This window comes from Cervus elaphus, chromosome 24, assembly GCF_910594005.1.
Source record: "Cervus elaphus chromosome 24, mCerEla1.1, whole genome shotgun sequence".
NCBI lineage: Eukaryota > Metazoa > Chordata > Mammalia > Artiodactyla > Cervidae > Cervus > Cervus elaphus.
Genome location: NC_057838.1, coordinates 44,247,332 through 44,270,515, shown reverse-complemented (window position 1 = coordinate 44,270,515; position 23,184 = coordinate 44,247,332). Strand labels below are relative to the sequence as shown.

At 42.3% G+C, this 23,184-nt stretch overlaps 1 protein-coding gene across 8 annotated transcripts in view; it reads right to left on the bottom strand.

The window, feature by feature from the left end:
- Window positions 1–23,184, bottom strand: part of TAFA4 (TAFA chemokine like family member 4) — a 210,546-nt gene that overhangs the window by 99,524 nt on the left and 87,838 nt on the right. Inside the window, exon 1 of one of the 8 annotated variants that reach the window (XM_043886380.1) lies at window positions 7,630–7,721. The exons of 6 other annotated variants lie outside the window; for them this stretch is intronic. The gene's annotated coding sequence lies outside the window, so the exon portion shown is untranslated. Of the gene's footprint in view, window positions 1–7,629; window positions 7,722–23,184 lie in introns of those variants that run through there. One more of the 8 variants, XM_043886379.1, reaches the window with a different exon arrangement.

The window sequence follows — 23,184 nt, the reverse complement described above, 5'->3', positions numbered from 1 at the left end:
TATTTACTATGAGAAACATCTTTTTTTTTTCCCAAGTGGTTTGTGACAACATTCTGACCATTAAATATAAGAAGATGTCCCTGGTCTCCAGAAAAGTTACTGTTTTCCTAGAAAAAGGACCAGAATCAGCGGCCACGCACCTGTTTCTGTTTGCCCTTTCCTGTTTTTCCTGCCCTCAATGCAGGCAGGCTATCCACAACTAGAGCAGCCAACTTGCCACAATGAAAACAAAAGTTGCAAACTAAGGATGGTGAGGCAGAAAGAGAGGAGTCTGCATCTTTGAACAGTTGTGCCTCTCTGGACTATGCACCCCTAGATTCCTTGTTAAGAGGGCACAATAGACTGATTTATTACGTTTAGTTGATTACATGTAGATGACACAATCTTAGCAGATTCATACACCACTCTTACAAAAGTGGTTACCCTAAGGAGAAAACCAAGTAAGGGCACGATGGGAGAAGACGACTGGGAGATTCAGGCAGCTTTACCTTTTTAAAGGTTTTAAAATAACACTCTGTATTATTTATGTCAGGGCTTCCCAGGTGGCTCAGTGGTAAACAATCTGCTTGCCAAGCAGGAGACTAGGGTCTGACCCCTGGGTCGGGGAGATCCCCTGGAGAAAGGCATGGCAACCCACTCCAGTATTCTTGCCTGGGAAATGCCATGGACAGAGGAGCCTGGCGGGCTACAGTTCACAGGGTCGCAAAGAGTTGGACATGACTTAGCAATGAAGCAGCAGCGCTGTTATTTACGTCATACTTAATTTAAAAATAGATGCCAGACAGTGACTAGACTTAGCATAGTGATCATTTCTTCATGTATAAAAATATGGAATCACTGTTGTATATCTGAAGCTAATATAGCATTGTAAGCCATCATTTTTCAATAAAAGTAAATAATAATAAAACAGAGGATCATTCCGAGAGCCTATGTGTAAAGAGGCACAGAGGAATAAGGCAGCCACTTACAGTTGCCTCATATAGCATCCATCGCCAAAGTCTGAGATGGTCCCAAGCATGTCTAACTTATCTCACTCCTCTCAGAACATTCTCCCAGAGTCTATGAAAACTTCTCTTGACCTGTGGCTTCAACCCATTAGGCAACCTCTTGGGGTAACAGACTTTACTGGCAATGGAGCCGTAAACCTCATGTGATTTTCAAATTAACTCCTAAGAATGGCAGGAAGCTTAAGCTGGAAAGCAAGACACGGTTCCGCTCTCACGCCTAGCACACGTCAGTATTGAGAAAGTCACTCACTCAGCCCACGATGGAGCTGTCGGCATCCCTATGGATGGAATATACGATAATTCCACCTCAGCCATTCTCAGGGAGATGCAGGTGAGAACCACAACCCAGAAACCAAACCTATCATTGGTGAAGCACTGGGATACGGAGGGAAGGGGGAAAACCAGTACCATTCCAGCCCCAGCTCCACCATCTGCGGGCTGTGTGACGGTGGGCCACTCACTGAACAGGTCTGAGCCTCAGCGCGCATGTGAGGAGGTAACAACACAGACTCCACGAGTGACAGTAAGTCAAATGGGATGCACACGGCATGGAGGACTTGGCCCAGTATACTGATTAGTTAATAATATCATTCTAGGTATTAATATTAATTAAGCTCATTAGGATGTAGTAACATTCCTTCTGAATTAAGCTTAAATTCCTGAGCATTCTTATTGTCAGCTTCCATGTACCTGTTATCGGTACCAAGTGTGACAAGCACATTCCCTTTCACCATGGCATTCAATGATGCTCCGCTTTATGCAAATTGTCAAAATACCGTAACATAACCAGTTCTGAAAACTCAGATAAATTGGAGGCACACGTGTTAAACAACACGGCACAGTTAAAGGACAAAGTCCCTCTTAAAAAAGAAATATCATAACCTGCTGACTCGCCGAGCACTGTCTGCATACACAGTGTTGGAAGGACGGAAACAGTGCCTGTACTCCACGGGATAAAAGGATCGACAAGAAATAATGGTAGGTGTTAGCTAATTAGAACCCACAGATGGTAGTCTTTTATCACCCAGATAATGCTCTTAATTACCATCAAATCACTGAGATTAAAAATGACTTCTACAGACTACTAGGGCTTCCCTGGTAGCTCAGCTGGTAAAGAATTGCCTGCAGATGCGGGAGACCTGGGTTCAATCCCTGGGTTGGGAAGATGCCCTGGAGAAGGGAAAGGCTACCCACTCCAGTATTCTGGCCTAGGGAATTCCATGGACTGTATAGTCCATGGGGTTGCAAAGAGTCGGACACAACTGAGCAACTTTCACTTCACCTCACTTTACCTACTGTGATTGCTGTATTAATTTATCATTACCTAAAATACATTATATAGAAGTGAAATGTAAATCCATATACATATATGTAGCATATACATACACACACACATACATGTACTATAGTTATGTGTTACTAATTTTCTTGAGTGTTAAGAGTTCCAGAGAGGGGGAAAACACTCAGAAATAGCACTTAGTTTTAGCACTAAATAGCTTTGGAAGCCAACATCATCTTTTAGAATAAGAAGCAGCTGAAGAAAAAGAATATATTAAGCTCTGATTCTAGTCAAGAGAGGACATAATGATTAAAGCAGGCCAATTTATCTCCATCTCCTTCCATCATCCAATAATTTAAATCTGATTTCTGATGCTCCATCTGCATATCAAACATCAACTACCTGCATGAGACACTGTCTCTGAGACTGATCCTGCTTTTCCGCCCCCTGTGGACTGTCAGATCCTGCTCACTTTATCCATCAGCCTGGAATCATCTCCACCTCCTCAAGTGGATTATGGAAGCCATCACTAGAGCCATCTGATTCATGTACAAGGTACAAGGCTCACATACATAACAAAAACGCTTTGTGGAAATGTTTGGCATCCTTTATATAATGCACCATCTTCTCAAGTCTCACTGCTGGGCAGAATATCAAGAGCAGGATAATATCCATAAGCTTTGACAATTTCTTTTTTGTAGTCAAGTTAGAATGGAGTTAATAATACCATCAACCTAGCACACCTGCCTTTTAAGGAAAATCACATGAAGCCTGAAAAATATCACTTTTTGCCTTTTTCAACTGATGAGTAAAAGAGAAATTATCCTTTTATTTATCAATTAAATTTCCTTTTTCAACCAAACCTTACTTAAAAATATGAGTTAGCATGAACGAGATACTACTCTAAGTGGTGTGTGTGTTTATGTGTGTGATAGTGTTGAATGGAAACACATCCACACAGACGCAAATGGAATCCTTGTAACAATCTTAGGAGGCAGATAAAACTGCGGTCCAATTTAAACAAGAAAACTGGTATTCAGAGAGGTTAAATAACCCTCTTAAGGTCACACAGCTAAACTGGAAGAAACCGGCACATGTTTCCATGCAATTTTGATCCCAGAACCCAAACTCTTAACCACTACGCTATAAAATAACAAAGAGGCTTGAAACCTGAAACCCAATCTTCTAGTTATCTTTGTCTTCATTTTGAAACATGGGAGTCAAGGCTCTCAAACTCAATTGCTTATACTTCAGAGTCAAGGGGGTCAACATAAATGAGGGAAGCAGGTGACAAAGAGGATGAAAAATGGCCCATCTGCTGAGAGCAGCCAGCAGTCAGCTACAGCAAGCTGCTACAAAGCAGAGGGGAAAACCTAGTGTTGCCCCAAATCTGGATTTATGTGTGCAACCCTGTGATTTTCAAACAATACAACTGATTTTGAAGATGCTTTTTAAACATCATCTGGGCCAAACAAAACACACCCATGGGCCTAATTTACCTGTGGGCTGTCACTTGGAGACCCCTGCTTCAAGCCCTAACAATTTTGGTGAGAAAAAAAAAATCCATCAAATCACTGGCAATAAATAATTGGCAATATTCACATTTCATTCCAGGTGTTTATTTGGCATCCATTTGATCAATTTTTTTCTTGTCCTTTAGTATTCTTCCCAGTTACAGAAACTTCTTTTATGTTTAAATATTTATTTGACTATGCCAGGTATGAGTTGCAGCATTTGGGATCTAGTTCCCTGATCAGGGATCAAACCTCAGCCCTGTGCCTTTGGAGTCCAGAGTCTTAGCCACTGGACCACCACCAAGTCCCCAGCATCTGTTCGATTCTCTTTGATTCTGAAAATCTTGAATCCCTGCCTACCCCACCCCACCCTCCTGAGATGTTTAGCTCGACCTGTTTCTTCATTCATGTCTTCCTGCTGCAAAGTTTACCTTTGGTCAGGTAGAAAATGACCTTGCTGGTTCTATTTATTATTTAACAGAATTCAGTCTCAAAATCCCTGTCATACGCTATAATAAAACACAGAGCAAAACTTAATCGGCTGTAAATGTAGAGTAGTTAGCATTCACCGCAAATGCTAATAATATTTCGAGAATGCCATTTCTCTTCCTGGCCTTTTGACCAAGTTAGTTAATGGACTGAGACTTGGGAAATAATGGAAATAATTTAGGCAGAGAACTTCCCAACCAGGCATCAACCTTGCATCGCGCTGCATCCGTCCAGTGAAAGCTGCACCAAGTCAGCCCAGCACACGGCTTTGCCAAGAGCTTAACCACCAGCAAGGACTCATGACTCTAACAAAAGGTAGAATGGGAAAGACTAGATATCTCTTCAAGAAAATTAGAGACATCAAGGGAACATTTCATGCAAAGATGAGCATAATAAAGGACAGAAATGGTATGGACCTAACAGAAGCAGAAGATATTCAGAAGAGGCAGCAAGATTACACAGAAGAACTATACAAAAAAGATCATGACCCAGATAACCACGATGGTGTGATCACTCATCTAGAGCCAGACATCCTGATATGCGAAGTCAAGTGGGCCTTAGGAAGCATCACTATGAACAAAGCTGGTGGAGGTGATGGAATTCCAGTTGAGCTATTTTAAATCCTAAAAGATGATGCTGTGAAAGTGCTGCACTCAATATGCCAGCAAAGCTGGAATCCACAGCAGTGGCCACAGGACTGGAAAAGGGCAGTTTTCATTCGAACCCCAAAGAAAGGCAATGCCAAAGAATGTTCAAACTACCGCACAATTCTACTCATTTCACACGCTAGCAAACTAATGCTCAAAATTCTCCAAGCCAGCCTTCAACAGTACGTGAACCACGAACTTCCAGATGTTCAAGCTGGGTTTAGAAAAGGCAGAGGAACCAGAGATCAAATTGCCAACATCCACTGGATTATCGAAAAAGCAAAAAAGTTCAAGAAAAACATCTACTTTTGCTACATCTATTTTTGACTATGCCAAAGCCTTTGGCTGTGTGGCTCACAACAGACTGTGGAAAATTCTTAAAGAGATGGGAATACCAGACCACCTGAACTGCCTCCTGAGAAATCTGTATGCAGGTCAAGAAGCAACAGTTAGAACTGAACTTGGGACAACAGACTGGTTCCAAACCCGGAAAGGAGTACATCAAGGCTGTATATTGTCACCATGCTTATGTAACTTATATGCAGAGTACATCATGCGAAATTCCAGGATGGATGAAGCACAAGCTGGAATTAAGACTGCCAGGAGAAATATCAATAACCTCAGATATGCAGATGACACCACCCTTATGGCAGAAAGTGAAGAAGAACTAAAGAGCCTCTTGATAAAAATGAAAGAGGAGAGTGAAAAAGTTGCCTTAAAACTTAACATTCAGAAAACTAAAATCAATGCATCCGGTCCCATCACTTCATGGCAAATAGATGGGGAAACAATGGGAACAGAGACAGACTTTATTTTGGGGGGCTCCAAAATCACTGCAGATGATGACTGCAGCAATGAAATTAAAAGATGCTTGCTCCTTGGAAGAAAAGTTTTGGCCAATCTAGACAGCATATTAAAAAGCAGAGACATTACTTTGCCGACAAAGGTCTGTCTAGTCAAAGCTATGGTTTTTCCAGTAGTCGTGTATGGCTGTGAGAGTTGGACTATAAAGAAAGCTGAGCACTGAAGAACTGATGCTCTTGAACTGCGGTGTTGGAGAAGACTCTTGAGAGACCCTTGGACTGCCAAGGAGATCCAACCAGTTCATCCTAAGGGAAATCAGTCCTGAATATTCATTGGAAGGACTGATGCTGAAACTGAAACTCCAATACTTTGGCCACCTGATACGAAGAACTGACTCATTTGAAAAGACCCTGATGTTGGAAAGGTTGAAGGTGAGAGGAGAAGGGAACAACAGAGGATGAGATGGTAGGATGGCATCACCGACTCAATGGACATGAGTTTGAGTAAACTCCGGGAGTTGGTGATGGACAGGTGGGCCTGGCGTGCTGCAGTCCATGGGGTCTCAAGGAGTCTGACACGACTGAGCGACTGAAGTGAACTGAACTATTTCAATCACCAGTGGCCAAAAACTACCTTTCAATTATTCCTAGCACCAGGTTTTCTTACAATACTACATAATTAAAACTGAATGCCTAATATGCAGGAGGAGGAGGGGACGACAGAGGATGAGATGGTTGGATGGCATCACCGATTCAATGGTTTGGGTGGACTCCTGGAGTTGGTGATGGACAGTGAAGCCTGGTGTGCTGTGGTTCAAGGGGTTGCAAAGAGTCAGACATGACTGAGCGACTGAACTGAACTGAATATGTATCTAGGCATCCCTGGTGGCTCAGAGGTAAAGAATCCACCAGCGAATGCAGGACACGTGGGTTTTCGATCCCTGGGTCAGAAAGATCACCTGGAGGAGGAAATAGTAACCTGCTCCAGTATTCTTGCCTGGGAAATCCCATGGACAGAGGAGCCTGGTGGGCTACATTTCACTGGGTCGCAAAGAGTCACAACTTAGCAACAACAACAAATGTTTATGTAGAACGCTTGAATCCTATAAATGCAAAGAATACTTTAAGTCCTCAAGTACTTATGTAGCACTTAGGCCCCTGACCCAAAATGCTAATCATATATACTAATCAATGGGCTAAGACCCCAAAACTCATCAAGCGAGGCAGAGATATTATCGTCTACAATCTTTGCCTTCAAATTCCTTCCTTTCACAGAATATATCTCACACACAGCTTCAGGGACTGCAAAGGAGAGTGACTGCTGTGGCCAGCCCACCTGTTAGCATTTTGTAATATTACATATTCACCCTCGTCCCTGGCTACCTAGTAATTCCTCCCACCCATCCGTATATCCCCAAAATTCCAGAAGAGCTCCAGACAGGGACATTCACATGGATTATCACCAGGGCACTTTCATTGTTGTTTGTTTTCTTTCTGTTTGGGATGGCAGAGAGCAAGAACAATCTAACTGTCTGACTAAGCAAATGAAGAATTCACCTGTGATGAGCATTCACAATGGAATATTCCACAGCACTTGGAATCTTGGTTTCTTCTTCATTCACTCTCAGGAACTAACTCGTGAAAACTCTCTCCCACTTGTATCCCAAAAAGCTAGGATGACAGGCCTTGGGAAATTGTGCTTTCGGATAGAAAATGTCCTGTTGCATTCAATATTCACTCACTCTGTTAATTTTTTAATCAGTGTGTGAGGTATCTTGTGAAACAAAAGTAAGACCCCTGTGCCTACGCTGCTGGAACTCTTGCCTGGAAAGGGAGACACACACAAATCGTGCTCATACACAACAATAAGGGCCACAAAGTCATGTATACCTGTGCAGGACACGTGCTGGAACTCACCAAGGAGGACAGAGCGCCCGCCTCCCCTCGGCCCAGCTCCGCAGACTCAGAGAGGACCCCATAGCCCTGGAGGTGTTCCAGCACCCACTTCCTCCTCTCTCCACGAAGAGAAAGGGACAGGAACAGAGTAAAGGGACAAAGGATTAAATATTTAATCCCACTGGGGCACTGTAAGTTATTTAAAAAAAAGTATGGGAGATAACATTAACATGTTAATGGTTAACAATGGTTAATAAGTTAATGATTAGTCAAGGAAGCACGTTTGCTTAACCACAAAATCAGGCAGGCTTGCTTACCAACAAAATTCATAAACAGAAGCATGAGACATGCCCCTAAACATTAAACCAGTGGTAGCATGAGACCCACGTCCTGCCCAGTGAGTTCAGTGAGTTAATGATTCCTAGGACATGCTTTCTGCACATGAGAAGGAATGCTTTATGGAAAGGTGACATTTCAAAGTGAAATACCCTCACTGAACAGAGAGAGCTAAATTAATTTTTCCATAGTGTCATGACAATCCTGGCTTGGCCATATAAGGACAAGAAAACTGTCCTGCCCATACCAGTCAAAGAACTGATAATGGAAGAAGTGAAGAAGTGAAGTCACTCAGTCGTGTCTGACTCTTTGCAACCCCATGGACTGTAGCCTACAAGGCTCCTCTGTCGATGGAATTTTCCAGGCAAGATTACGGGAGTGGGTTGCCATTTCCTTCTCCAGGGGATCTTCCCAACCCAGGGATTGAACCCGGGTCTCCCACATTGCAGGCAGACCCTTTAGCGTCTAAGCCACCAGGGAAGCCCCTATGATGGAAGTGTGACATCTATTCAAGAATGAGGAAGAAGGCAGTCTTTCCCTCCTCCCCACTTTTCCTTTGATTATAAAACTGTAGCCCACAAAGTTCGTGGGGCATGGCACCCTCTCACCTGCCTGGCTTGTAAGCTTCCCAAGCATCTTAGTCTAATAAATCACTTCTTATCTATTACTTTGTCTCTCGCTAAATTCTTTCTGTGCTAAGACATAAAGGATGGGAGATTTTCAGAGCCTACTGAACCACCACCAAATGGTTTGAAAAAGGGCACAAGGACTCAGCAGGAAACTAAGCCATCTATGATCTATCATCTGATCTCCCCCACCTGCTAGAAAAGCGGACCGACATGACAGATGTCAGGAATGGAGATTCACTACTGGACACCTGAGCAGGGGTGTGGGGAGGGGACTGGTACAATGACAACTTTACTGATGCTCCCCCAGAACTAGTCACACACAAGCTCCATGTCCCAACTCTGCCTGATGGTGCAAGTGATCTCACTTCTGCCTGCTGCTGTTCCCTCTCCCCGCTGGCCCGAGGGGAAGCTCGCCTCTCTGGACATCTGACATCATGATAGAGCAGCTTCCCACGTGACCAGCGAGTCACTTCCCTTGGGGGGGAAGAGTTCTCTGAGGAGGCTGCGAGATGCTTGTGCTACCTGCTGCCCTTACCCACCTACCAGACTTGTGAAGGGCGGGGAGGCTAAGATGAGGTTCCCAAAGCTCACAGAAATTCCTCATCTTTTTTGTGTCATGGTGACTCTACAAACTTCCTCTCCGAATACTGTTAATGCATGAAATAAAACTCACAAGAGGGCAAAGGAAATCAGTTATATTAAAATACTCTTTAATCTCAAAAATATACAAGCAACTCCTGCAGCTCAACTCCAGAAAAATAAATGACCCAATCAAAAAATGGGCCAAAGAACTAAACAGACATTTCTCCAAAGAAGACATACAGATGGCTAACAAACACATGAAAAGATGCTCAACATCACTCATTATCAGAGAAATGCAAATCAAAACCACAATGAGGTATCATTACACGCCAGTCAGGATGGCTGCTATCCAAAAGTCTACAAGCAATAAATGCTGGAGAGGGTGTGGAGAAAAGGGAACCCTCTTACACTGTTGGTGGGAATGCAAACCAGTACAGCCACTATGGGGAACAGTGTGGAGATTCCTTAAAAAACTGGAAATAGAACTGCCATATGACCCAGCAATACCACTTCTGGGCATACACACTGAGGAAACCAGATCTGAAAGAGACACGTGCACCCCAATGTTCATCACAGCACTGTTTATAATAGCCAGGACATGGAAGCAACCTAGATGCCCATCAGCAGACGAATGGATAAGGAAGCTGTGGTACATATACATCATGGAATATTACTCAGCCATTAAAAAGAATTCATTTGAATCCGTTCTAATGAGATGGATGAAACTGGAGCCCATTATACAGAGTGAAGTAAGCCAGAAAGATAAAGAACATTACAGTATACTAACACATATATATGGAATTTAGAAAGATGGTAATGATAACCCTATACACAAAACAGAAAAAGAGACACAGATGTACAGAACAGACTTTTGGACTCTGTGGGAGAAGGTGAGGGTGGGATGTTTCGAGAAAACAGCATCGAAACATGTATATTATCTAGGGTGAAACTGATCACCAGCCCAGGTTGGATGCATGAGACAAGTGCTCGGGCCTGGTGCACTGGGAAGACCCAGAGGGAGCGGGTAGAGAGGGAGGTGGGAGAGGGGATCGGGATGGGGAATACATGTAAATCCATGGCTGATTCAGGTCAATGTATGACAGAAACCACTACAATATTGTAAGGTAATTAGCCTCCAACTAATAAATGAAAAGAATATAAAACAAAAATAAAATACTCTAAGTTAAAAGCCCAAGCGATTTGCAAATGCCATGTATGACGTGTGTGTATACAGACATGTGCGGCTGTTGCCCGGTTGCTCAGATGCGCCTGACTCTTTGTGACCCCTTGGACTGTAGCCCGCCAGGCTCCTCTATCCATAGAAGTCTCTAGGCAAGAACACTGCAGTGAGTTGCCATTTCCTTCTCCAAGGGATCTTCCTGACTCAGGGATCAAACCCATGTCTCCTACTTTGCCAGGCGGGTTCTTTACCACTGAGCCACCAGGGAAGGCCATAGATAAGAAACAGTTACTAAAAATAAGCAGAAAGCAACATACAGCTCACATGACCGTCCCTACAAGGATGCTTCATTTCCCCCTAACTGACCTGTTTATTAACATGTTCCTGGGGGCTTCCAAGCTGGCACATGTTACAGGATGCCCACAGAGAGAAGTTCTAACTCCACCCTTGAGTCTGAGCTATGAAGATACATATATCACTCTACCTACCACACAGGCCATTTTCTGAGCCACCAGTGGTGTGGATGGAGCAGGGTGAGCAACACTGTCATGGGCCAGGCAGGAGAGCCGAGACGTTTACCCACCTGGGGCTGGAGCCACCAGAACAAACTGCCATCTCAGCTGAAAGCCACTAGCCACAAACGACGAACGAGTAGCACCTCACAGCCTCATTACACCTCCAAGTTTGAAAAATCCTTAGCAGATCATTTGGACACAGGTTTCCCAGCTAAAATGAGTTAGACTATTTTGAAAAGTGAAAGTTGCTCAGTCGTATCCAAGTCTTTGCAACCCCGTGGACCATACAGTCCATGGTGTTCTCCAGGCCAGAATACTGGAGTGGGTAGCCTTTCCCTTCTCCAGGGGATCTTCCCAACCCAGGGATCGAACCCAGGTCTCCCACATTGCAGGCGGATTCTCTACCAGCTGAGCCACTACATTCTACTACTAAGAATAACGTTTACAATGTATTTCCAATCAAACAGTGGTTGCCCTGTTGATAAGTCTTTGATTATGAAAATGTAGACTTGACACAGCATTAATAGGAAGTCAAAGCCCCTTTAAGTCAATTTCTATTTTTTCCATCAGATGCCATCAATGCAAGCTTGACGAATAAGCTGCACACAGTTGAGGGACATCTATTCAACCTAGTCAGTTACTGGTACTGGGATGAACATAAAGACCCATAAGAATCCAACCCACCGCTAGTGAACAGAGCCACACTCTGTGAACAAAGATCATTTAACTTCTGTGTTTAACAGCTGCAGAAACAGAGGCCAAGAGATTAAACTTGTCATGGTCTATACAGCTGGTCACTGCCCAAGTCTGGAAGAAGAGCTGGTCTCCTGGCTTCCAGGATGGCAGTCCTCTCACTGTCAGCAGCTTCACAAATGTACTCTGTTTAAAATATCCTTATCTGTAGAGCTGTATTGTTTACATTATTGGACATCGTTATTTTAACTCACTAATTCAGACTAATTAGTGTGGGACTATCAGTCTGGCTTACTAAAATGCCTAAGTCTTTCGAGAATAAATCTATGATTGTATTATTTTCAAGTACTCTCGGCAACTTCACCTAGGTAACAGGAGGAGAATTTATAATGAGTAGTACTTTCTTACCTACTCAAAATGCATTCAAGTACATCATCTACAGAAATTAACTCAAAATGAATCACAGACCTAAACGTCAAGACTAAAATTAAAACATTTCATAGAAAGCAAGCTTTGTGACCTTGAATTAGAAGCAAAAGATATCAAAAGCATGGTAGCTAAAAGAACAAACTGGTAAATGGAATCTCATCAAAACAAAAAACTGCTTTTCAAAAGGCACTGTTAAGAGAATGAACAGACTGGGAGAAAATATTTGCAATTCACTTCTCTGATGAAGGAATTGTATTGAGAATATGTAAAGAGCTCTCAAAATTCAATATTAAGAAAATAACCCAACTTTCTAAAAAATGAGCAAATGATTTGAATAGACACTTCACAGATACATAGAAAACCAAACAAAAAGATGCACAACGTCACTGGTCATAAGGGAAATGCAAATTAAAACCAATATATGATATCATTACTCACCTAGTAAATGGGCTAAAACTAAAAATACATGCCAAGTGCTGACAAGAAAGTAAAGGAACTAAGACTGTCTTACTCTGCTGGGGGGAGCGTGAGCTGGTACAACCACACTGGAGAACAGTTTGAAAGTTTCTTGAAAAGTCAATCATACATCTACCGTATGAACCAGCCATTCTGTTCCCTAGGAACTTCCTTAGGAGAAATGAAAGCATATGTCCATATAAACACTTGTAAGAAATGTTCATAACACCTCTACTTGTAATAGTCAAAACTGGGAACACCCTCACATGCCCACCAACAGGTGAATGGATAAACAGTGTGTGACATAGGATGGGCTACTATTCAGCAATTAAAGGAGCTACTTAGAGAACAAATGTATGGACACCAAGGAGGGAAAGAGGGACGCGATGAATTGGGAGATTAGGATTGACATATACACACTACAATGTATAAAATAGATAGCTAATGAGAACCTACTGTATAGCTCAGGGAACTCTACTCAGCTCTATCATGGGCTTCCCTGGTGGCTCAGTGGTAAAAAATCCACCTGCCAATGCAGGAGACACAGGTTCGATCCCCAATCCAAGAAGATCCCACATGCCATGGAGCAACTAAGCCCATCTGCCATAACTATTGAGCCTCTGCTCTAGAGCCCAAGAGCCACAACTACTGAAGCCCGTGTGCCCTATAGCTCTTGCTCCCTAACAAGAGAAGCCACCACAGTAAGAAGCCCTTGCATTGCAACTAGAGAATAGACCCCACTCGCTGCAACTAGACAAAAGCTCACGCAGCAAGACCCAGCACAGCCAAAAATAAATAAATAAAACTATTTTTTTTAAATACTCTGTAGTGACCTAAATGGAAAGGAAATCCAAAATAGAGGTGATTCACTTTGCTGTACTGCAGGAAAAAAATCACAGTATTGTAAAGCAACTATATTCCAATTAAAATGAAGGAAAGAAATGAGCTACTCATGCATATGACACCGCAGATAAACCATACAGCAACTATGAAAAAGAAATCAAGCAAAAAAAGAATAGATCCCGTATGGTTTTACTCAAACACAATTTCAGAAAATGGAAACTCATCTATAATGGCAAAAAAGATCAGTGGTTGCCTGGCAATGGTGCAGGTAGGGGCAAGAGGGATTGATTACAAAGGGGCACGAGAGAACTTTCAGGGGTAATGGGTATATTCATTATTTTGACTATCGAGACTGTTTTCATGGGTATGAGTGTGTGGGTGTGTGTGTATATATACATACATATATTGTGTATGCTAAAAGTTAACCAAATTGCACACTTATACAAAGTTTACTGCATGTCAATTACACCTTAATAAAGCTGTTTTAAAAAATTAAAAAATACATTAAATTCCCAATGTAATACCCAACTTTGCACTATTTAATTTAAACCTCATGAAAAAACTTTTAGATAGAGGGTGCAGTCCCATTTCCAGAGAGTCTGAATAACTGTTTTTCAATAACTCACACAGTGAGGGCCTCACAGAGCCAAAGCGCAAGCATTTTGATTTCCTGTTAAATAAATGCTTTCAAAGCACTTGATATTTTTTAAAGGTAACTTCAACAGCTCCCACTGTTTACACTATTTATTTGCTTAGCAAATCTCCTCTCATAGACAGAGCATGGGTAAATGTCAACCCCATCGTTTCAGGATCATCACAAATTCTAAAACTAATAGGGTGCAATTTAAGATTTCAGTGACTTAGAGAAACAATCCAGGTCCTAACATGTCACACAGCCAAGAGTCACCAAGTCAGGCTCATTGGAAACAAACTCAAGACCAGCACAACATACAGAGAAGAGACAGGCTCCCACCTGGAAAAATCAAACACCATAATTTTTCTTCTGGAGAATAGAAACACACACACAGATCTGGCAACTAAAATGCTGAGCTAGCCATTGTGTGGATGTTTCAAATTTCTAGATGTCCACTAACTAGAAAAATATTCAGTGTTACTTGCCACTGTTTACTTTACATACACTTTACTTTATAAGCCACTGCTCACTTTATATACAGTCAATATTTCCGATTGAATAGGATTGACTAGTAATAGCTCAAACACATAGAATCTCTCCAAATAGGAGTCACTGGTCTCCACTGGTTGGCACTTTGGAAATTGGCTAGATGACTGCAGGACATCTGGAGAAGGTCAGGTAGAGAAAACAGCAATAAATTCATACCTGTGTCTCAAATCCAACCAGGCCTTTCAATGGTTCCCTTGAAAGAAATGACTTCCTGGACCACTATGCCTTGCAAATGCTTTCCCAACAGCAAAGCTCAGAACTATGTTTGGCTTGAGGGAAGAAGACACACACCTTTAACTTTGTACCAAGTTCAAACTGTTCACGGTCTCCTGCCACACACATGCCTGGATTGCTGGTATTTACTTCTAGCCTTTTAGCAAGTAGTTATGCAAGAGTCAGTAACAAACTATAGAAAGATGGCCCACTGGTAGTCATTCTTTCATTTTATTTCATGCCCATATTACTTTTCCCTGAAACAAAGTTTTCTACTCTTTCCCTTTCTGGATCCCTCACTACCTGTTCCACAACACATTGCAAGTATGTTCAGTCGTGTCCCACTATTTGTGACCTCAAGAAGTATAGCTCTCCAGGCTCCTCTGTGGGATTTTCCAGGCCAGAATACTGGAGTGGGACGCCATTTCCTGCTCCAGGGGATCCTCCTGACTCAGGAGTTGAACCCACGTCTCCTGCATTGCAGGCAGATTCTTAAGCACTGAACCACCCAGTCAGGCCCTCTCAGCCCAGTTTAAATTGATTGTAGTTTTTATCTGATTTCAGACATTCCCCAAGACATATGCGCTGACAGCACATGCCATAAGGAGTGGGAAAGTTTTTAACTATTGTACACCCTCTCTTCTCAGAGTGAATTAAAGTTTTAATAGGTTTCTGAACATCCCTTCAATAATATTACTATCACCATATGGGCCAAGTTATTTCCAGCATTCAAGTTACACCTAGAAAAACATAAAGCCTCACTTTTCTTCCCATGCCCATCTCTACCCTCCTGATTCTTCTTACCAAATGATTTTGTTTTCCTTATAGAAAAGATTCTGCTTTCCTTGGATAAAGCCAACACACAGATGAGATCTTGGGCTTTTTAAACCCCAAACTGTAGGCTTTGTTTAGGTAAGTTCAAAGGTATGGCTTGAAGAAAGAAAGAGGAGCTTTCTTCTCAGGGGTAAAGAGAATCTTTGGCCTAACTACCCAGAGAACTCTTCAAAGGCCTTGGGTTGCCTCTTCTGCCGCAAAGGCACAAAAATGCATCAGGAAAAAAAACCTGCTCTGCCACCTGCGGGGGCTCACAAGCTCCTTTAAGGAGCTGAAATGCTTTACTCCCCTCTCTGTGAAACACCCCTTCCTCCCCACAAAAAACAATGTGACGCATGCTCATTTGTCAGATATTTTGCCAAGGGGACCTTGTCTGTGGCACTGGGACTTGAACTTGCAGCTGAGATGAGAAGAAGTCAAATATTAACACCTCATATAATTGGCTCCTTTTTCTTCTTATGAACACCGAGATTAAGAGGAGCCCATCAAATGGCACTGGGCAAAAATAATGAAGAGTCCAAGGGAGGTCAATGGAATCCCTCATGCTACGAGCTTTTAGCATCCAGGAACAGTCATGCCAGTGCAAAATGACCAAATATTTTCACAGTCCTTCCAAAGAAGTGGAGATGGAGGTCATCGCTACAGGGAGCAAACAGACCTCTCTTCAAGCCTGATCGTGTGTAGTGAGCCTGAAATGGAAACTCATCACCACTGGGATCAAACTGTAGCATGACAAGAGCTTGAGTCAAACTTCTGATTTTTTTTCTTCTGAATGAGTGGTTCTGATACTCACCAGGAAACTATTAAATAATATAGTTGCCTGGGCTCCACCGTGCAAGATTCAGATATAACATAGCTGTGGTGGAGCCTCTCTGTTTCCTTCATGTAAAAGCTCCCCAGAGAAATCAAATAAGCATCATCACATGGATACCCTCTTTACTACCAAAACATGGGCTTTGGGGCCATTCCAGAGTCCTTTTCTGGTTTGTAAAATAGAGGATACTCCTGTGGAGTTGCCTACATAGAAATACACCCATACAGTTAAAGAAGTAACCATTCACTGGGGGCAGAGCAGGAAGATGGAAACAGTTAGGGGAGAAACCATATTACATCTGTATCATTGGACTTCACTCCAGTGGATAAATACCAGTTATTGGTCAAAATAAACTTCCAGGGGCTAACTTTAAGACTAAATGGCTGAAGCCATCACACACACACAAACACACACACACACACACACACACACACACTATCCTGCCATTTTTCTTTCCCTGAAAAAAATACACTTGCAAGGAATGATCATATAGGCAGTTCATCAGGAAATGCAGCCATCTTTTCCACACTTTATGAAGGCTACACACCCCACGTACCTGGTACTTAACCTAAATTTAGAAGCAGTCATTCAAGAAAAAAAAGAACTAAAACTAAAAACTTAAAAAGAAATTAAGTGAACAAAAGGAAGATAAAACACTGTGCCCTAGGACTGACCCATGAAAATACAAATAACTCATAAGTCTAATCTTTCAGAAAGTAATGCTAAGACGCAATTCATTCCCCTGCACTTAAGCAGATTACACTGGCCTCTGGCTGCGTGTAGCTACTGAGTGCTTAGAATGTGGCTTGGTCCTCAGGTTGAAATAATCATATTTGGATGTATTGGATTAAATAAAATATATTACTGCTTCACGTGTTTCTTTTTACTTTTTAAATGTGGTTATATAGAACATTTAAAATTGCATACGTGGCTCTCCTGTTTCTACTAGACAACATCTACATCAGGCTAGAATACTGCTTCTTGCTGTTTAGCTCTTCTAAGCCTTGCCTGCCCCCTCGTGTCAGAACTCTGACAATGCAGACTAATTATATTTCAAAACTATCTGTATTATCTTTGAAAGAAATGCCTTTCTGTAAATGGGGGCTAAAGTAGTCATTCCAATCAAAATCATCAGCAGGGTTCCTATAAAATCTCAGCTGTTACAGGGGACAGAAACATGAGCCCAAATTTAGGTGCAGTTACTTTTCAAACAATTTAACCAAAGTTGCAAACAACACAAGGCACCCATGTGCAACATTCATATTCTGCAATTATCCTGTATCACAGAGAAAAACAGAAAATCTAAACTTCATAAACGTAAACATCACAGAACCTCTATAAAATGGAATGCCCTCATAAGGAGAAGGCAGTTTTCAATAAAGATGACCAACATTTATTGAACATTCACAGCACAAACACAATTCTTAGCACTTTCCAGACATTAACTGACTCCTCTTTACAACTCCTTAAGGATGATTTTTACTGTTTATTACCTCCACTTTCCAGAAGTGGAGTCCCAGAGAGATTTTGGAACCAGCTCAGATATGAAAGGAGAGCAGTAGCTAACCTGAACACGTGCTCTTGCTGTGTGGTAAGAAGAAACCCCTCGTCTCTGGCCTAGGATCTCTTGTCTTCCACCAGCATCCGGGAAACCAATAGGCTGCCCTGAGACCTCAGAAGGAAGGTTCAGCCTCAGACCCGTCACAGTTCTTGACACGACTCCCCATCAGTGAGGTGCCTCCCTCTACAGAAGACCTGGCTGAAGGCTGGAAGGTAAAAGGACTCTCAGCACGCCCTGGGGTTGTTCTGCCCCCAACAGTGGTGAAATCCTCCTTGTTAGAACTTTGTTCTTTTCTTAAGGTTGAGTGGAACACCAGTCTTCATAAAGACATTCTCTTCGTTACAGTCAGCTCTTTAGAACAATGAAAAACAAGCATTTTCTCTTGTACATGATAAAGCTTCAAACGTTATGTCACTGATTATATCCCCACCCATACGGAGCCCTCAACTATTCCTTGAAAGTTTCCAGACTCCTGCTCATTCTAAATGCCTCTAAATATGAAGGCAGCTACCATTTAATGAGTGTTTACTATATACTAATCCTTTCACCTACTTTTTCATTGAGTCAGTCCAATAATCCCATAAGGTAGGCAACTACATCATTCTATTTTTACAGATAAGGAAGCAAGTTCAGAGAGGTTAAGTGACTTAGACAAGGTCACACAGCTGAGAAGTGGCAGAACCAGGATTAGGCTTACTGAAGATCCGCTTGTGCTCTGCTGCCTCATTCTCAGCTGTGCGCCCATTTCTTGGGGCCTTAACACCTGGGCACAATGTATTAAACAGGAGACTTTACACCAAAACGGAGTATATTAAGCAGCAGCTAGGCACCATGGCATCTGCAGGAATTAAATGTGACCGAAGTCATTCATATTTAAAGCTGTCTGGAGAAATGGGACTATTAAAATGAACCTGTAAAGCAACAGCACCCAAGTTCCAACTCTCTCAGCTGTGTAGGAAAAGTAGCTATGATTCTGTCTTCAAAGGGGAAATTTAAAGTGTCTAAATATTCATTCTTAGGCTCGCTTGTGAAGGACAGGGAAGCCTGCCATGCTGCAGTCCACGGGGTCGCAAAGAGACAGACACAACTGAGCGACGGAACAACAACAAAATATACCCAGGGATAAACCTCCAGGATGTAGGATGTTTTGTGTCCCAAACTTATCACATGAACCTCGAATGAAACTGTCACAAACATCCCTAAGTGGTTAATTTCAAATGACTCTGAAGTCTGTGAAACGGTCAGCATCTTTCTGCTGCATTACATGTGCTGCCCTCTTGCGGGGAAATGGTGTTACGTGCAGTGGCGGGGAAAGGGCGGCAGCGGGTGGGGGACAGGGAACAAAAGGACAAACTGCTACTTGAAGAAATAAGAGAGTTACCTCCGGCTTCCTTTTAAAAGAATGTAACCTACCAATTGGCCCCAGGCACCTCTTCTGTGGTTCGGGGCTACAGACACCCACATGGTCTCCTTTGCTGTTGTTCAGTTGTTAAGTCGTGTCTGACTCTTCGTGTCCCCAAGGTCTGCTACTCAATCACTGTGTCAGGCAGAATTTTAAAAAACAACAAAGTGGCCGTTCATGTTTTCTAATTCCTTAAAAATACCACCTCTGTACTCTAGTGGAAGATGATCAATGCCTTAAAGATTCCCGCTCCCTGTTCTGTGAGAATTGGGTGCATTTTTGCTTTCTAACACTTGAACTAAAGTGAACTTCGGTCCACACCTAACACCCGATCTGATCTGCCCAAATCAGGGATGGGGTCCCACTTTCTTCCCCTCTGGCTCTGTCTTAGAGGGATGAGAGGAGATGGGATTGGAAAATATCTCCTTGTTTATACACAACCTTCTGCAAGTTCTAATCCGAGCCATTAAAAGCATCTAATAAACGTCCAGCTAGGGTTTCCTAGGGCCACGGTTTCTTTAATTGGCCAGCACAAACCACAAAGCTCTTGGGACGATGTCAGGAGTCCTTTTGGACACAGTACACTGTCTTCTGCAGTTAACTCTCTACAGCTTGCTCCCACTCTCAGGCTGTTTCAGATACACCCAAAGACCTGACCAGAGTGTCTCAAGTCTGACCCTTGACTGTGTCATCAGGTGAGCACAATTCTGGGGAGAAAATCCACGTGTCCACTGCAAGGTCATTAGACATTTACAACACCTGCCTCCCATCGCCATTTCCCTCCCCCTCTCTCTCTCTCATACATACATAAACACACACAGCCAACTAGAATACACAGCCTCGCTAGAATCGTGGGCAAAGAAAAAGCAGGAAGATACAAGGAAATGATAGTCCAGGTACTTGGGTCCTCAGTTTATAAAGAACTCTCACAAATCGACAAGTAAACAATACAGCCAAGACAAAAACAGATAACGGATAGGACAGCACAAGGAAAACAAATGGTCCCCCAGCACAGAGTCTGCAAAGAGCTGCAAGTCACAATAATCTGACAGTAGTTTTCATTACCATATTCACACATCAGTGAGATCTGATAGCACCCAGAGTTGATGAGGGTGTGGGGAAAGGGGAGTTATCCTACTACGACTGCTCCTGTAAGCTTAAGTTCAGAAGTTTTGGAGTGTGCTTGGCACTACTAAAATCTTTCTCTCTCTCTGGCTGCACTGCACAGCATGTGGGATCTTAGTTCCCAGACTAGGGATAGACCCCGTGCCCCCTACAGAGGAATCTCAGACTCAACCGCTGGACCACCAGGAAACTCCCAGTATTAAAACCTTAATTAGGTTGTCAGAGGATGCAGGACACTCCCCGACTGAGCAACTAAACAACAACATGTGTATGTATATATATCTCATTGGTTCTGTTTCTCTGGAGAACCCTAATAATCAACAAAAAGTTAACAGGATATTTTTTCACACCTGCCTGTTACTGTCTGGAATTTTTAGCACCAGCAGAAAATTACATAACTGATTCCATGGTGACAAATGGGTAAAATCAGCCTATTAATAAATATTCATTTAGCACCCATTATATTCCAGGCATCAAGGACACAGCTTAAGTAAGACTTCACAGTAGGATTCAGGAGCCTTCAACTACGGTTAAACAAAGGGTATGGGCAGATCACAGGGACTTTGCCAGTGTGATTCCAGACCACTGCAATAAAGTGAATATCACGATAACTCAAGACACGTGAGTTTTTTCAGTTCCCCAGTGCATATAAAAGTGATGTTACTGTAGTCTAGTAAGTGTGCAAAAGCATTATGTCTAAAATAGAATTCACATCCCTTAATTTTAAAATACTTCATTGCTACAAACACTAACCATCATCTGAGCCTTCATCAAGTCATAATCTTTTTGCAATGGCCACATCAAAGATCACAGGTCAGACAGACCATAATAAATAAATAGTGGAAAAGTTTGAAAAAGTGTAAGGATTACCAAACTACGACACAGACCCACAAAGACAGCAAACACAGCTGGGAAAAAATGGAGCCGACAGGCCTACTGGATCAAAGGTTGCCACAAACATTTGATTTGTTAAAAAAAAAAAAAACAGTAAAGTGTAAGAAAGAAGCCAAGAGCGATAAAACAAAGCTCACCTGTACTTCTGCAAAGATGGCTCTTCACATACAGCCTGCAGCCCCAGGGAGAGGACAGAGCTCCCCGTGGGCAGGAGCCATCCTGACTGCTTTGATGGTTACCGAGATGAGGGGCGAGATGTATCTATGGAATCTAGAAAGATGGCACTGATGAACCCACCTACAGGGCGGCCAAGGCAACACAGACATAGAGATGTGTGGACTCAGTGGGGGAAGGAGAAGGTGGATGAATTAAGAGTCTAGCGTGGAAACATATACACTACCACATGTAAAATAGATAGCCAGTGGTCATTTGTTGTACGACACAAGAAGCTCAACTCGATGCTTTGGGACAACCTAGAGGGATGGGATGGAGTGGAAGGTGGGAGGGAGGTTCAAGAAGGAAGGATGTATGTATACTTATGGCTGATTCGTGTTGATGTAGGGTAGAAACCAACAGAACATTGCCAAGCAATTATCCTCCAATTAAAAATAAATAAATTTAAAACAATGAGGGATGATAGGTACTTAAATTCCAAAAACAAAATCAGGAAGAATCCCCCAAAAGTCAAAGAGAAACCAAAGACCAAAAATCCAAATAAAATCACTGAAAGAAATCCATGATGAAAATTTCATTTCTTAAGCAAAACTTTTGAAGGCTTTGTTCAGACTTCTTACCCTCCCTGTTACAGTTGAGTCTTGGCTTATATGGAAAATACTGCATCTCTTGTGTTCACGATTTTAATCTTAATTTAGATTTAATTCAGATTTCTTTTTTTTTTTTGCTCACGTATAATACATTACCGAACGCAACTTCACGTTCACACAGACACCTTATGGTCTCACCTTTTCCAAATTTAAAAGGTTATGGTATGAAATGAGGATTGCCACACAAAGATGAAGAAGTGAAGCGTCCGTCATGGCCCCTGTTTCCCTCAGGTTTAATCACTGTTGATCACAATCTCAAACCCAGTTTTGAGAAGTCTGGAATGTGCTAGGGCTAACCCGCCCCACTGAAATGTTCTGGTTCTGTACTACACTGACTCTCTACCTGCAACCCAAGAAAAGAGATGCGTATTAAACGGGTAAGACCGATGACTTCAAATACCCTATTCCTGAGAGGAAGCTCACCCAAAGATACACAGCACAATAACCAACTAGCCCTGGGCACTTTCACAGCAGTCAAATGGTATCGATTTTACACTGATTTATTAAAATTGCAATAATTGTTTTTCTTGTCTTCTTGAAACTGTCGCTTAAGGAAAATTGAATTGTGAGAGAGTTTAAAAACTTCAGCCTAAAGTTAAGTCTTAGTCCTAAATTATCAGAATAACTAAGGCGAAATGTTGACCTGCTGTATATCTGAGAATAAGGCTATGTGACCAGCACACTTTCTCAGACACAGACTTTACAATTCTGACACATACACGATTTAGGGTTCAAGCTTCACTCTTCCACTAAAAACTCAGAACAAGCCTGCTGCTGCCACACCTCCAATCACTGAAGCATTGACAGTAAATTAATTGTTTAGCAACGAGTTTGCTGACAAATAGGAATTATTCAGCAAACACAATTCACTGGGGAGTTTTCAAATCTGCATCACTTTAAATGTAGATGTAAAGGGGAAAGGTGAAGACAAACACATAATACACACAGAGATACTTAACTGATTATTTTGATCTGTCTTTAGAAATAAGCGAAGGACAGACATGGGTCTCACTAGAAAGTATCAAAACGCATCTCT